Source organism: Ranitomeya imitator, chromosome 5, assembly GCF_032444005.1.
Source record: "Ranitomeya imitator isolate aRanImi1 chromosome 5, aRanImi1.pri, whole genome shotgun sequence".
Lineage (NCBI taxonomy): Eukaryota > Metazoa > Chordata > Amphibia > Anura > Dendrobatidae > Ranitomeya > Ranitomeya imitator.
In genome coordinates, this window is record NC_091286.1 from 54,221,037 (window position 1) to 54,237,974 (window position 16,938).

The 16,938-nt window shown below is 41.8% G+C and overlaps 1 pseudogene; it reads left to right on the forward strand.

Moving 5' to 3' along the window:
- Positions 1-1,818: 1,818 nt before the first annotated feature.
- On the forward strand, positions 1,819-14,767 carry LOC138637668 (piggyBac transposable element-derived protein 4-like; annotated as a pseudogene).
- Positions 14,768-16,938: the final 2,171 nt, after the last annotated feature.

Below are 16,938 nucleotides of genomic sequence, written 5' to 3' on the forward strand. Positions count from 1 at the left end.
AACACTTCACTCTGTTCCCCCATTCTGCAAAATATGGCTCTCACCTTGTTCTACTTTTTCCTACAGGATATATAAATATAATATGATCGCCCCCCTGGGTAGTTGTTAAACATATAAAAAGATAGCTACATTTAAAAGAAATAAAAAATGCAATATTTCTACATACATTTATTTATAACTGATGAAAATTAAATGAAAAATGAGAAGTTTCCTTTAAGTAACATCTTTAGAACTGTATGAGATCTAAACCTTAAATGTAGATTGCAATAAAATGCCATGGAGCCTTGCACACCTGTCCATCAATTGTTCCTTTGCAATGTACTGATTGAACTGCCTGTTTTCTAGTAGGTCAAGTCTTTCGGTAAAGGGCAGATCTGACAGTCTGAAGTCTTATGTCATGCCAGGAGAGGCAAGTCTGGGAGGCATTCTTTCCTACTTGTAGACTAATGACCTTTTTGGTATTAGTTGCAAATCTAATTCATTTACAAAGGTGGCTGAAAGAAAACCTTGATTAACATTTTTGTGCAACATCAGCTTTTTTTTTGAAAAACAAATAGGATTTGTTACCTTGGAATCATTTTCTCATCACCTCAGCTAAAATGTGGCATGAGAACCAACCGAGAACACACTCCTGAGAATTGATTAAAGGCTCCAAAGCAGCCAATAACTTCATGCGAGATACTAACATTAGAACAACTACAATCATAAAACACTTAATTGTCTATCCGTTGTGCTTGATTTTAAATTACAGCACCACAATATTCTCATCGTTAATGAAAATAAAACAATTATATGTTACATTGTACAGTCACCGCTCAAAAATACAAAACTGATGTGTCCTAAAAAAAATCTAGTTTTTTATCTACTATTTTTTTCAGTTTCACTATGGAACTGGCACAGCCAAACAGGCTTTTCTTCATTGCAGACCTGAAGGCCTACAATTACCATACCAACCATCAGCAACACATGTTCACATCATGTGGGTCAATCGATTACAGAAGGAGCCTCTTCTACTGTCAACTATTTGAGTGCCGCAGTCAATAGTGACTGTTATATCTAAGAGGTTAAATGATCCTGCTTAGAGCTTACACTGGTATTGGCAATTCTAGAGATTTCTTTTCAATAACAGCATGCAATCACATTCTACTGCTTACAAGAGAGGAGTAAATGTATTTAGATTTAATTGACTCCTACTTGAATATTACAAAAATCCACATTCACCGTTGGCCAAAATCTTTATGTACACTTCACCGTTCACCTCTCTGATCCTTCTGTTTCTCACCATCACCCAACTGGCCCTCATTGCATTTTCTTATAACTGCTACATGCGCTGAATTCTTGGGTATCTTCACATCAGTCTGGGAATTCCAGCTTTGATGAAGCCAAGAACAGTTCTGTGCATGTACGCAAGGTCACGGCGCATGTGATTACATTTCATTGTTGTTGCCTTATGTGCACTTGCACACAGCCATCCTGGGAAACATCAGTGTTGAAAGTCCCCACCATCTAGCGTGAAGATGCCTGGGGATTTAGCACTCGCAGAAGTGATAAAAAGATGTGACCAAGACTGAACCAAAGAGCAAAGACGAGTGTTACTTCACCATTAACGCATCATGGACTTGGACCTCATGAAAGCGGCCAACACATGAGCGCCTTCTTGCTTCACTATCTGTAACATTATGCCCATATTCTTAGGGTTAGAAATACTGTAGTGTGGACTACTGGGTTGCCACTCTGTTAGATCCATGGCACAAGAGTAAATTTTGCCAGATGCTTCCCCTCCTGGAAAGGGACATGCGCATGCTGGAGTATCGAAACATGCTTGTAGACAAACTTAAGGGTGAGACAGCAGTGAGGCACACAGTGTGTATCACAGTTATAGACTTCCAACCCCTGGAACATCGAGTCATCAATGCAAAAACATTAGTAGAAGTAGCAGCAGTGTAAGTGGCAGAAGCAATTTCTGTGAGTCGTTTCACACATTTTTTTAGATCAGCTTGTGCATGAGCAGAACAGAGTGCAAGTCTGACACATTGTGAATGACTAGAAAGGATGGTGAAGGAGCATCTCAAGCTCAATATCAATGCCAGCAGGGGGTTTGGATCCTATTGCATTTTGGTCTTCAAAAATGAAAGAGTGGCCTGAGCTTGCCTGTCATGCCTTGGAGTTTTATTCATGCCCAGCAGCCAGCATTTCTCAGAATGTGTCATCAGCGCTGCAGTGTCCTGCAGGATAAGCGCATCTGGCTGTCCCCTGAAAGTGTAGACCGCCTAAATTTCATTAAAATAAACAGTCCACAAATTACGTTTTCACCCCAATCACAGACTGGGCAGACTAGGCGATGGTGTAGTTTTTTGTGTGCTGCATTGATCTCATGTTATTGCAGTCTGTGACACCTTTTGCCTGATGTTGCTACTGTTGCTGATGTTACAAACAATTTTTTGAAATGTGAAGACTCCAAGTTAGGTCTTCATCTGGTGGGTTGCCTGTAGTGGAGGGGGGTGTCAGAGCCCCATTATAATATTTCTACTGTGGGAAAATTGATACCACATTCGTAGTGTGTGGCAATAACTTTTGGAAATGTTTGGATTCCAAGTTTGGTCTCCTTCATGTGTGTGGCAGTTGGGCTCCCAGCCCAGCAGGCTTGCACTTACTTTTAGCCATTATAACTTTTAACTTTTGCTTGCACAGATGTCAATGTGTTGAACTTAGTTCATTGGCTGTGAACTCCCAGGACAGCATTGTGAGCATGCGAACTTTCTCATGCTCGTGGTGATGTCAGTGAGGTGACAGGAGTTCACCGTGAGGTACTGAGCTGAGCAGGCATGCACAGCTCAGTGTCTATACTGGATGGCAGACTGTATAGTCACATCTTACAACAATGCAGCATGTCATCTAGATGTAGCAGATCCAAACACATTGTGGGACAAACTGATTTTTATCTTCTCGGTGAACATGTGAGGAATATTGTTGTTTATTATTTCAATTCTGTTACATGGGACCTTGGCTTCAGTGGACTGAGCGATTATGTGAGCAATGTTTAATTCGGATTCATTAAAGGAGTCTGTGTCATTGTTTTAATTAAAGGACTTTATTCCAGGTGTGTGTTTTTTTTATGCATTATGACATGGGGTAAGAGGGGTGTCTTCTAAATGCCTCTCTATTATTAACCTCTGGGCTTGATGTCACCTGACAATACAAAGGTGACATCAACTTCCATAACTTTCACCACACCTGCCACTGCACCAGGGCAAGTGGGAAGAGTAAGGTTAAGTGCCAGATTTGGTGCATCTTATGGATGCTCCATTTCTGGGGAGGCTGAAAGCTTTTTTTTGCTCTGGGAGGGGGCCAAAAACCTTAGCTCTTTCATAGGTTATTAAAATCAGACCTCAACTGAATACCTAGCCTTTGCTGGTAATTAATTATAGGGGAGCACTCCCACATACATTTTTGGGGTTCCCCCATTTTAATAATCAGAAGAGGCTAAGTATACATTTGTGAGCTGACATTAATAGCATAGGAAGCTCTATGGCTATTAGCCCCTTCCAAGGCTATAAACATCCGCCCCATGCTGTCAGCTTTCCCTCTGCTGGTTAAGGCTAGGGTCACATTGCGTTAGTGCAATCCGTTTAGCGCTAGCGCTAGCGGATTGCGCTAACGCAATGTTTTCTATGGGGCTGCGGTCGGGGTCGCGGTAACGTCCCCGCTCTCGCAGATCCCCGATCTGCGAGAGCGGGGAACGGACCGCGGGTGCACCTCGGACGCTGCAAGCAGCGTCCACGGCACGCCAGGAATCACTGGCGCGTCGCTAGCGCGTGCCGAACATGGCACGCGCTAGTGAAGCTCGTTCCCATTGCCTTCAATGGGCGCGTTAACGGCCGCGTTGCACGGCATTAATTTCGCCGTGCAACACTGTCCGTTTAACGCGGTCCCATAACGCAATGGGAACCCAGCCTAATAAAATATTGGGGGATCCCATGCCATTTTTTCAGAAAATATTTTAGTACGTAAAAAAATATATACAATAAGCTACACAAGCACTGTACTAATTATATATGTGACTGACATTTTTGTGACTGACATTTTTATGCCTATCTATTCTATGTGTATATATTCTACAGTCGATTCATGCTGCAATTTTACTGTAAGCGGCAGATGAATTGCCTGCTTTCAATGGATATCAGTGTGTAAAAATCGAATGTAACTCAATGCTCTGAGTGCTGTGCTATTTATTTCTTTCACCCTTTGACTTCTATTGCTGAATATGATCTGATTTTTTATTACAATCACACCATGCGGCAATTATTTTCTAATCCGATCGTGATCCGATCCCAGCTGGAAAAAAAATGCAGATGAACACACGATGATAGAATAACATTGGTCTGAATTAGTGATGCGTGAGTGTGCTAGGTACTCAGGTTTTCCGAGAATGCTCGGGTGGGGTCTGAGTATTTTGGAAATGCTCAGATATTATGTTTGAGGTGCCGTAGCTGCATGATTTATGGCTGCTAGACAGCCTGAATACATGTGGGAGGTTGCCTGCTTGTGAAGGAATCCCCACATGTATTCAGGCTGTATAGAAACCGCAAATAATACAGCTGTGGTGACTCAAACATAATCTCCAAGCGCACCGAAAATACTCAGAGACCACCCAAGCATGCTTGCTCAGAAATTGAAAAGATTTCATTGCAAATGGGAATGAGTCCTTACTATCCTTAATTTTTTCAAATGCTAGTTGTTAGGGCTAGCAGATCGCACCAATTTATAAGAGAGATGGTATAAGGTGCGTTCAGAGCCCGGGGTCCACCGTGCAGAGATGGAACCTGCTGCTGAGTAATGAAGGACTATATGGCGGTACAATGTGGATACACACGGGTTAACTTCACCCTGTGTGAAGGTAGCAAGCCCTGTTGCATCACAGGGCCGCGGTACCAAGAGCGCAATCAAGGAGTCTCAGGACTCTATCCCAAGACACAGGATTAGAGTACGATCAGACCACTTGCGCTCGACACCGCAACTGGGGTGTCAAAGTAACAGAAAATATAACTTAAAGCACAAGAGTGCATACTGTGCCGCTTTGGCGGACAGCACTAACCACCCAGACTTGGGATAGGAAAGCGCATGGCGCCGCACTGGCATGTGTCTTTAAGTTGACAGCCTAGTTGGGCACTAGACAGCAAGCATCCACCTTTTGCGAACAGTCATACACAAGGGAGGAGATTTTAAAGAACGACTTGCACTCATCAACACATACATGATTCCAAATGTACACTAGCGCATGACCGTGCGGCCATGCAAACCTTTTATAGCTGCAGCAAGAACAAGACCTTCCCAGAAGTACCAATGGGAGTCAGCCACAGAAGAAGAACACCTTCAGGACCTTCCTAAAGGACCAATGGGATTTGCTGCAGTATCTAAGCATGTGACCCTTGATCTCCAACTAGAGATCTTGCCCTGGGCATGCTCAGAAAGGGAAGAGCAGGACTTAGTCCCAAACACGTCTGCTCGCCGCTGCCCAGTACTGGCTGCAATGGTAGAAGCTGGAAAGGCAGCAATAACCAGTTGTCCAGTATCAGCCTGAGCTATATGCTGGGACTGATGTCTCCGATGAGCAGACTTCACTGCGGCTGGAGAAGAATGGGAGACCGCAGCAGAGATGGTTTGAGATTCCACCTGTGCAGACATGGGATCTTGACACGTAACACTAGTGGTCTACCAAGCTGATTTTTGTGCCTGCTGAGTGTGGCTGAGCAAAAAAACAATTTGAGCTGTTGCATGAGGTATCAGGGCTGCCAGCACAGCAGACCTACACCAGTCACTCACCCACCTCATTTTAATTTAAACTTAATTTCAATGCTGTAAATGCTGTTGATGATACCTCAAGCATGGCCCATGGCTGACTGCTGCTGTGCAATTATCAAATTTCCACTATGGGTCAATTGACGCCACTTTTCCTGGTGAGATGTTTGGACTCCAAGTTGGATCTCTTTCATGTGTGTTGCCTGAATTTGGCAGGGCTCTCAGAGCACCAGGCCTGCACCTGTCACTCATCCACCTGTTACTGATCAATGTTTAAGCTGGAAATGCTGATCCAAGCCCTGTCCCAGGCCCTTTTCCATGCATCCATGCTGCATAATTATACTATTTCTATTCTGGGTCAATCAATGCCATTTTTCCTGCTGTCTGCCCCTAATTTGGGTTGTTTTGGTAGCTTTTTGCAACCCTCTAAAGGTGTTTTCTATGTGTTTGGTTTTGCCTCCCATTGAAGTCAATGGGGTTTGGATATGTTTGCCGAACCGTTCGGTGAGCTTTTCGGCGAACACTGGGATGTTCACGGATCCAAACCAAACCTTGAAAGGTTCGCTCATCTCTTCTCTTCACAACCGAAGTAATATCAGAGTGACCTTAAAATATATGGCTATGGTACAGATGGTAGTCACTCTTTATTGCTGTGCTGTCACACACAATCTGTACAATTTGTTCACTATTTTATGGCTTTCTCTCCCTATATCTTTTTTTTAAACTGTGATCTGTGGCATCCTCTCACTAACCAGATTCAACCCCAAAAGGCTGCTGCATTCCCTTCCTCTGCTTTTATACAGGATATCACAGTCTCTCCTGATTAGCTGTGCTACAAAACATATAATGTGATGACAGTAAGGTATTATGAGGAACCCCACATAGCCATGCCCAAGGCCATCTATGACTTCTCTGGTTCATGCAATCTTCTTTGTTGTATAAAGTGGAGGTGGACATTTTGGCAATTTTTGTGAAAACAAATAAACATGTTCAACTTTATCTGGTCCAACAACTTTCCAAAAATTTGTATCAAATCAATTTGCTTATCATTATTATTAGAAAATTGAGAAGACCTGAAACAACATGGAATATTTCTAAGGCTGCTGTCACACTAGAAGTATTTGGTCAGTATTTTACATCAGTATTTGTAAGCCAAAACCAGGAGTGGAACAATTAGAGGAAAAGTATAATAGAAACATCTGCACCACTTCTGCATTTATCACCCACTCCTGGTTTTGGCTTACAAATACTGATGTAAAATACTGACCAAATACTGCTAGTGTGACGGCTGCCTAAGAGTAATAGGCTTGTTGAAATTACATCAAGAAAGTATCAACAACTAATTCAGAAAGAAAAAAAATATCCAAGAAACAATAAGATAAAGACTAGAAAAAAATGTGATTCACAGGGGAAAATAAATGAAATAAAATTTATAAAATTTGGTTTCCACATTTAAGAGGGCAAAACCAGGGTAGATGGAAATAGACATTTTTGGAGATTTAGGAAGGTGCATGGGTAAAAAAATAGTTTTTAGCAGGAAAATGTACTTATATTTAATTAATCTAAAAGGAAGGAAACTTTTTTTTTACATGGGTCAGAGATATGTTTTTCTGATACAATGTCCTTTTCTTTGTATTATGTGTTGAATTTTTGAGAAACCACTTGTTAGATTACTTATTTTTAGCTATTTTATTTATTTTTTTATTGTAAATTTAGCTAATAAATCTAATTTGCAATTAAAGTTGAAACATTTTGATTACTAGTGTGTGTGTATGGTTATATACCGTTGGTGTTCCGAAAACAGATTTCAGGGATAATTTATGAACTGATAACATTTCTGGATGTCTAACTGTATGGGTAACTGCAAAGTTTAAGTGCTAATTTCCACGGGAAATTATACGCTGTCATGTAGACTTACTTTTATTTTTGTAATGTGTTAGGAATTTCTCTAAAGTAAGGCACATATTTATTTAGTCTAAAAAGCAAAAAAAGCAAAAAGTGTACCTTCTTCACTAAGTGTAGATAGGCTTAATAAAAGGCACAGAATATGCTCGAGTGTAGCATTCCGATGAAAATCCAAAAATTGATCTCTAATCCAGCCACATCCGAGCATAAAATCTTTTTTTATTGTAACATAGTAACATCATAAAATGGTGCCATGATTAATAGGTTAACTGCTAGAAATGCGTAGTCTCTGCACCTCATTTTATAATGTTACAATAAAGAAGATTTTAGTCTCTTTCCATGTGGTTGGACTAAAAATGCATTTTTGGATTCACATATCATTTTTGGATGCCTATTAGATTCCCCAAGCATCTCAAACCTTCTCCTATAAAAGTTAACATTCAAATACTGCATCCCCAAAAAGTCAGTGTCAGAAGAAATGATTAAATCTTTCAAAATTTAAATTTGTCAAGTTTGACGAACTTTTCTGCAAAATTTGTTCAGAATCGATCCACTGTGAGTTGCAATACTGTAGGGCTTCCAACATGATTTCGATTTGCATTCAATCGATTCGGTCATCTCTACAAAGCAGTAATTCCTATGTGCACTTTAATAAAATAAAAATGATAGCTGTCCATGTCATATGCTAGCTACTTTGGACTAATCTAATTTTATTATCTCACACACCAGTGCCAATTTAATAAAAACCTATACATTTTGGAAGTTTTAGAGAAAGCAACAGTATCCAGAGAAAAGTAACACAAACATGGTAAGGCTATGTTCTGGCAGAGATTTTGGAGGCAAGCTTTTCAAGCGAAATCCATTTTAGGCAATGCTCCTTTTTTCGGGAAGTTTTTGGAGAAATTTTTCTTTTACTGAACTATTTCCTGCAGCAGTTTTCAAGAGTTTTTAACTGTTTTGGAAACATTTAAGTCTTTTGATTTGACAGAGCTTAATTTGGATTTCATATTCTTCAAAGAAGTGACATGCACTCTTTTTTTTTCCACCAGACATTTGAAAACCTGAAGTTGAAAAAAATGCTCAGAGAACTACTCTTATAAATAGCACAGTAGCTTGGAGACATTTTTGGTGATTTTTGTGGATTTTTTTTACCCTCATCTGCTTTAAAAAAATTTAAATTTCCTCAAAATCCTCCAAGTAGTTTAAGGCTATGTGCACACATTCAGGAATTCTTGCAGAAAATTCCTGAAATTTTCTGCAAGAAATCTGCATGCATTTTTTGCACATTTTTGCCACGTTTTTGATGCGTTTTTGGTGCGTTTTTGATGCGTTTTTTTCCGGACATTTCCCAATGCATTTAATAGTGAGAAATCCGCCAAAAAACTGCAAAACTAATGAACATGCTGCATTTTTATCGCGATGGGTTTTTTTCGCGGAAAAATACGCATCAGGTTCACAAAAAATGCAAAATTCATTCAAAGTGATGGGATGCATATTGTATGCTTTTTTTTTTGCGGTTTTAAAGTATTTTTATCATGAAAAAACACGAAAAAAAACACGAAAAATCAGCAACGTGTGCACACAGCCTTACAGTACAAGAAAACTCATGTGGCTTCATTTTTGAGTTACATGCATAAGGTGTCATTTAGACACCAGCACTGAGTTTTCCCCCAAAATACCGGTGGTTGTTTCCCTGAGGCGGCAGCAAAATTAATTATATTCTGTTGCTCCAATGCATCCAATGAATAAACTTTGCAAAAATGTCACTAATATTTTATTATTGCTATGCTCCAATGCAACGTATTTCTCCATGGTAACAGACTACAAACAAATCATGTGTAGTCAGAAAATCATGTGTAGACACAAAAATAATTATGACTGCTGGGCTGCAGGATCTACCTACAATATTTAATTTTTTTGCCTCTTAGCATGGATATACATACAGTAGTTTTCTGAGTAGGAGCTGTATACTGTAAAAAATAGGAATATTTGCAAAATTGCTTCATTTCTGTTTTGATATTTGCATCACTAGGCTCATTTTTTAATTCCATTGTTTTTGCATCTTCAGATGTTTTTGACATCATTGATCTACTTCAATCCAGTTCCACTGTTAATACTTTCCATAAGTTGCTATGACAACTGATCATTGCTGTTTGTCGGAATCTCATTCGGGATGACCTATTTGGGGTTACATATTCTTATATGCATCATAAAATATATTTTTTTTACTTTCACAAAATCCTTGAAAGGAATATGATATCAAAGCAAATGGAAAAGTAATGAACATATACATCTGATATGCTGATATTTTATATAGATAGAACTATAATAACTATAAAACTGTAATAATACCCCAGTTTTAATGGGATTTGCCAGGTATTACTATCTACTTGGAAAGATTTCCCATTTACCACATTAATTTACTGGAAGTCATATCTATTTTCCAGACGGAGCAAACTTTTATTTTAATTCTAAAGATAAATTCTCCAGCAGAGCTGACGTTATCTAGCAGCAAAGGGAATTATATGTGACATTTAGAGTATAGCACAGTTCTACTTTTTCTCCAGTCATGCAGAGGATAAGAATAACATATATGGCTCAATTCTATGAAACATCAACAATATCATATTTTAGAAATATTTGAAAACATCTTTATTCTGCATAGGACGCCATAAGTCTTCATTTATTTTGTACCGATTTCCTTTTTTGCTTCTCCTCAAATAATCAATTTTGCTGTGGTTCTTGTATTGTGAGAACACAATAAGCTTGGAATGATGGAGGCACAGATATAAGGAGAAAATTAAATTTTGTACTCACTGTGTTAAAAAGGTATCTTCTGGTTTCCCAGAGGCTTCAATAAAATGTGCTGTCTTAAACCAAAATTATCCTTGTCATATCCCTTTCAGCCAAACATAAAATATGTTGTGCCCTTATTACCAAAAACTAGAGTAGGGATGCACAACACTAATTGTAACATCTTTCAAAGGTCACAGTGTCAAAAAGGCTGCCTTGGACAGACTAGATGTAAGCCACTCCGTCTGACAGATATCAGAGGAATCCATGGCCTTCACTCTTTAACCCTTGTACAGGGATTTGGTCTTATAATGTGGTCCACAGGATTTCTACACAGGAGGGTTGCTGTCAGGAAGAGCAAACTAGGACAAGAGAGTGGTCTTGTAGCAGGGTTAAAACCAAGAGGGCCCAAGTCAAAAAACAAGCCAAGGTCAAAACAGGGAAAACACATAGGGTTGAGCGAAACGGGTTGGCCACTTTCAGAAGTCGCCGACTTTTGGCAAAGTCGGGTTTCATGAAACCCGACCCGACCCCTGTGTGGGGTCGGCCATGAAGTCGGCGATCTTCTGAATGTGGTATCGGAATTCCGATCCTGATTTCCGATATGTTTGCAATATCGGAAATCGGTATCGGAATCCATATTTAATGTAAAATAAAGAATTAAAATAAAAACTATTGCTATACTTACCCTCTGACGCGCCCTGGTACTAACCGGGAACCTTCCTTCCTTCGAATCAGCGCTTCCAGGACCTTGCGTGACGTCGCGGTGACGTCGCGGCTTGTGATTGGTCGTGCGGCCGCCCATGTGACCGCTCGCGCGACCAATCACAAGCCGCGACGTCACCGCGACATCACGCAAGGTCCTGCAAGCGCTGATTCTTAGGAAGGAAGTCTGCCGGAAAGAAGCAGGGCGCGTCCGAGGGTGAGTATATGCCTAATAGGAATATACTCACCCTCAGACGCGCCCTGCTTCTTTCCGGCAGCCTTCCTTCCTAAGAATCAGCGCTTGCAGGACTTTGCGTGACTTCGCGGTGACGTCGCGGCTTGTGATTGGTCGCGCGAGCGGTCACATGGGCGGCCGCGCGACCAATCACAAGCCGCGACGTCACCGCGACGTCACACAAGGTCCTGGAAGCGCTGATTCGAAGGAAGGAAGGTTCCCGGTTAGTACCAGGGCGCGTCAGAGGGTAAGTATAGCGATATTTTTTATTTTAATTCTTTATTTTACACTTAAATATGGATCCCAGGGCCTGAAGGAGAGTTTCTGCTCCTTCAGACCCTGGGAACCATTGAAAACCCAATGCACTGCATTGGGTTTCGAGTTTTGGCCGACCCCGACCCCGACTTTTTTATAGGATCGGCCGATTTCACTTGACCCGACTTTTGAAAAAGTCGGGTTTCGTGAAACCCGACCCGATCCTATAAAAGTAAAGGTCGCTCAACCCTAAACACACACATTAAACAGGGGCGGTTGCCATTCAGGAGTGGGAATCCATATACTAACAATAGTGAGTATAATTTGCACCTACATAAGATGCTGCACTAGCACTTTATGCTTCCGACTAACAAAGAATATTATGTATGATTTGCACTCCATATAAAATGATGCACTAACATAGTTCTGAAACAGATCAGCCACTACACCATGTGCAGTGATGCACATTTACTTCTATAACATACGTATCCACGACGTGATGCACTAGCACGTTATTATATAACTTTTGGACATAGGATCTTGTACATCTGATAGTGCGCAGTGAGATCTATCACAGTGTACAGTGATGCTCATCTACAGGGTGGGGCATTTATATGGATACACCTGAATAAAATGGGAATGGTTGGTTATATCAACTTCCTATTTGTGGCACATTAGTATATGGGAGTGGGGAAACTTTCAAGATGGGTTTTGACCATGGTGGCCATTTTGAAGTCAGCCATTTTGGATCCAACTTTATTTTTTTCAATGGGAAGAGGGTCATGTGACACATTAAATGTATTGAGAATTTCACAAGAAAAACAATGATGTGCTTGGTTTTAACCTTCCTCTAGTGTTAGGGTCGTGACCAACCCGTTTTAGGTTTGAAATGCATACAAATTCTACAAACATTTGTTTATTGCATCAAAATTTTTTTACTTTTTCAGGAACTTATTGTTAAACAAAATACAATAAAATAAAACTATTTTGCTAAATTGTAAAATGCTCTTATTAAAATTATAACATTTGTGTTTTTGGGGTCAATTTCGACCCAGGTCTAATAAAAGAGTAAAAAAACAATAATAAGTCCCAAAACTGAACTCATAAACACAAACAAAACTCATAAACAAAACTCATAAACAAAACTCATAAACAAAAAACAAACAACAGCCCACAGCCAGCTCTGCCTCCAACAACTTGAGTAAGGCCGGGATCACACACAGCGAGATACGGCCGAGTCTCGCAGGTTAAAACCAAGCTCTGGCACCGGCACTCCAGAGCGGCCGTGCAGCTGCATATCAATACATGGAGCCGCACGCTCCGCTCCGGAGTGCCGATGCCAGAGCTTGTTTTTAACCTGCGAGACTCGGACGTATCTCGCTGTAGTGTGACTCCGGCCTTAAGGACATGTCCAGGCATGTATGGCCAAATCAGCTTAGAGTTGGTACTTTGCAGAGTATACATCTCCAGTTTACACATGCAACAATGAGGAGAAGATTTGATGTAAGCCAAATTCTGGATTATATCTTATATGATAATGAATCAGAGGACACACAGCAGCAAACTGATACAGATGAACAGGTTTCTGAGGAGGAAGATAATGTGGAGTATCAACCGGAAAACACAGACAGTTCTGATCAGTCTGATGAGGAGGTCACTGGTGCTGAAGCTGCTCCCGCTGAAAGATTCAAATCCAAAAGTGGCAAGATCAGTTGGAGCTCAGTACCTCCAGATGTACATGGCAGGGCAGATGCTGCAAATGTCATAAAAAAGACACCTGGGATCACAAGGTTTACTGTGACAAGAGTAAGTGACATCAAGGCATGTTTTGATCTGTTTATGCCATTGTCAATAAAAGAAGTCACTATTGCTATGACAAACCTTGAAATAAAAAAAGTCCACGGCAACATGTGGAATGACTTTCATTATGATGTCCTGGATGCCTACATTGGTGTTCTTCTCCTTGCTGGAGTGTACAAATTCTGCAATGAGGCCACTGATCTCTGGGACGCATCTACAGGCAGGAATATTTTCCGGGCAACAATGTCACTTCAAAAGTTTCAAATGATATCAAGAGTCCTCAAATTTGACAACAGAACAAAATCTGACATACTTGCTCCCATCAGGGATGTTTGGGAGAAATGGGTGCAGCTCCTTCCACTGATGTTCAACCCAGGGCCAGAGGTGACAGTAGACGAACATTTTCTCCCTTTCCGTGGAAAATGCCCCTTCCAGCAATACATGCCAAGTAAGCCAGGCAAATACGGCATAAAAATCTGGGCAGCCTGTGATGTAAAAACTAGCTATGCATGGAATCTACAGATTTACACAGGCAAGTCTGCAAGCGGCATCCCTGAAAAAAAACAAGGAAAACGTGTAGTCCTCGATATGACTACTGGACTGCAGGGTCACAACATTACTTTTCACCAGCTATGACCTTGGACAAGAACTTCTCAGGAGGAAAATCATCATGGTGGGCACAGTGAAAAAAACAAACCTGAGCTGCCCGCTGAATTGTTGCAGATGATGGACAGGGCTCCACTTTCCTCAAAGTTTGTTTTTACAGACACCACTGCTGTTTCATACTGCCCCCAAAAACGACAGAATGTGGTACTGATATCCACACTTCACAAAGATGCAGCTGTGTCATCAGGAAGTTACAAAAAGCCCTGGACTAACAAAGGAGGAGTGGACAACCTGGACAAGCTGACTGCCACCTACACTTGCCAGCGAATGACTAGAAGATGGCCAATGGTTGTATTTTACAACATCCTTGATGTGTCAGCATGCAATTCATTTGTGTTATGGACCCACATTCACCAAGGATGGAATTCAAAGAAAAAAAACAAGCGGAGGATGTTTCTTGAGGAACTAGGAAGATCCCTTGTCAAGGCGCACATTGACCAAAGGGAACGAGTGCCCCAAGACCCAGCCACTGCAGCCTTGGTCCGACAACTTCAGAGCTCAACAAGTGCTTCATCCACACCCACAGCAACACAAAGAGCATCATCACCAGCATCCTCCTCAACCAGGCCTGCCTCAACATCAACCACAACAGCCACAACCCCAGTGTGACCACCTGATTCTAAAAGAAATAGGTGTCAGGTCTGCCCTAGTAATAAGGACAGAAAGACAAACACATCGTGCTTCGCCTGCAAAAAATACCTCTGCAAAGAACACACAAAAAGTGTCACTTTTTGTCACACATGCATCTAAATACTAATGCATCCAAAAACTAGTACTTGATTTCTGTTGATTTGATTTGATTTGCTTGATTGATTGTTGTTTGTTTGTTTGACTTAGAAAAGCTACTTTTTATTATTATTGCTAAGTGTGGACACCATATCCTTGTTAATAATAATAATAATAATTAAAATAAAAAATAGTTATATACTCACCTGCTGGGATCCAATCTAGTGAAGCTGTTGTGCAGGCGATGAGCGCGCGGCCTCCGCCATCTTCCATTCCCAGGATGCATTGTGAAATTACCCAGATGACTTAGCGGTCTCGCGAGATTGCTAAGTCTTCTGGGTAATTTCGCAATGTATCTCTGGGAACGGAAGATGGCGGAGGCCACGTGCTGCTCGACGGACTATGGAGGGTGAGTATATATTTTTTGTTTTTTTATTATTTTTAACATTACATCTTGATACTCTAGATGCTGCATAGGCAGCATCAATAGTAAAAAGTTGGAGACACATAGGGTTAATAGCAGCGGTTACGGAATGCATGACCCACGCATAACTCGGTCCGTTACTGCTGGCATTAACCCTGTGTGAGCGGAGACTGGAGGGTAGTATGGAGCGGGCGCCGGGCACTGACTGCAGGGAGTATGGAGCGGGTGCTGGGCACTGACTGCAGAGAGTATGGAGTGGGCGCCGGCACTGACTGCAGGGAGTATGGAGCGGGTGCCAGGCACTGACTGCGGTGACTGGAGGGGAGCATGCGGGCACCGGGTACTGACCGAAGGGGAGTAGGGACGAACTAATCGGACTGTGCCTGTCGCTGATTGGTCATGGCAGCCATGACAGGCAGCTAGCGAGACCAATCAGCGACGTGGGATTTCCGTTACAGAAGTTTCAGACAGAAAGACGGAATTACCCCTTAGACAATTATATATATAGATTTGTGGAAATAAAAAACACCCAATTTTTCTAATCTTATACAAGCACTTTTTATTACAACTTAATATCAAAAGAAAAGCTTTAGAAGATTTATGTGATCCTTCGGGTCTATCAGTGTTCCTACAGAAAAATTACAGAATTTTAAAAATAAATTGAGTGAAATTGCTCAAATCGTCTATGCAGCGCCCCAGAGATCTGGTCGTTGCAGTATGACACTCTGCCACTAAGGGGAGTGATGGTACGTCTGATGGCACTGAAGGAATTCTACTGACCAGGTATCACCAGCACACATTACACTTCACACTCCGGCCACTAGGGGGAGAAATAGGCTTTATTTATTGGGCCACTCCTCACACTGGTAAAACTAGGGGTTGGGTAGGAAATTAGTCAGAAGCTGACTGGGTTGGATTCAGGCAACATCCCATGGCAGGGGGTGTTGCAGGGAGAAGACACAGGGGGGTCCCTGTCGGGCGTGGGAACCTGGCAGGTACCTAGCGAACAGAGCAGAACGTTACGGAACCGCACCTGCACTACCTTGCGGCGGTATCCTAAGAAAGAGACACGAAGGGAAGAACATTGTGGAACAGTGAGAAACGAGATCAAGCACAAAGGAGAGCCAGTAGGAGTCGTGCTGTGAGACCGAGGCAACATCCTACTGAGGCGCGTAGCCGGTGGCCGGACCACCGCAGAAGTAACTGACTCTAGGCCTTACTTCGAACTCTGCAGGACAGTTAATTATAGGTTGGCTGTCTACCTTAAATTTCCTACGAAGACATAGGGGGCAACGCGTGGAGAGGAGCATCTCTAGGGTTCCGGAAGACCTCCGAGCCTTCCCGTCATACGGGTGCGTCCTAGCCATAACATACCTGGGGGATGAGAAACTAGTAACATCTAGAACAAGAGAGAGAGAGAATTAGAAAGAACGAATGAACGAGAACAGAAGTTGTGAGGACTATTCCGAATGCTCAGCAGGGTAGCACTAGAACACACAGGCGCTAGTGGTAGGCACTGATTTCCACCTGCAAAGGGAACTCTGGATGTGCCCATCGGACTGGCCGGTCTCAGAAAGCCCTGTTAAACGTGCTCTGGATTGCGGATCCTGAAGTCTTCAGTAAAGAGGTA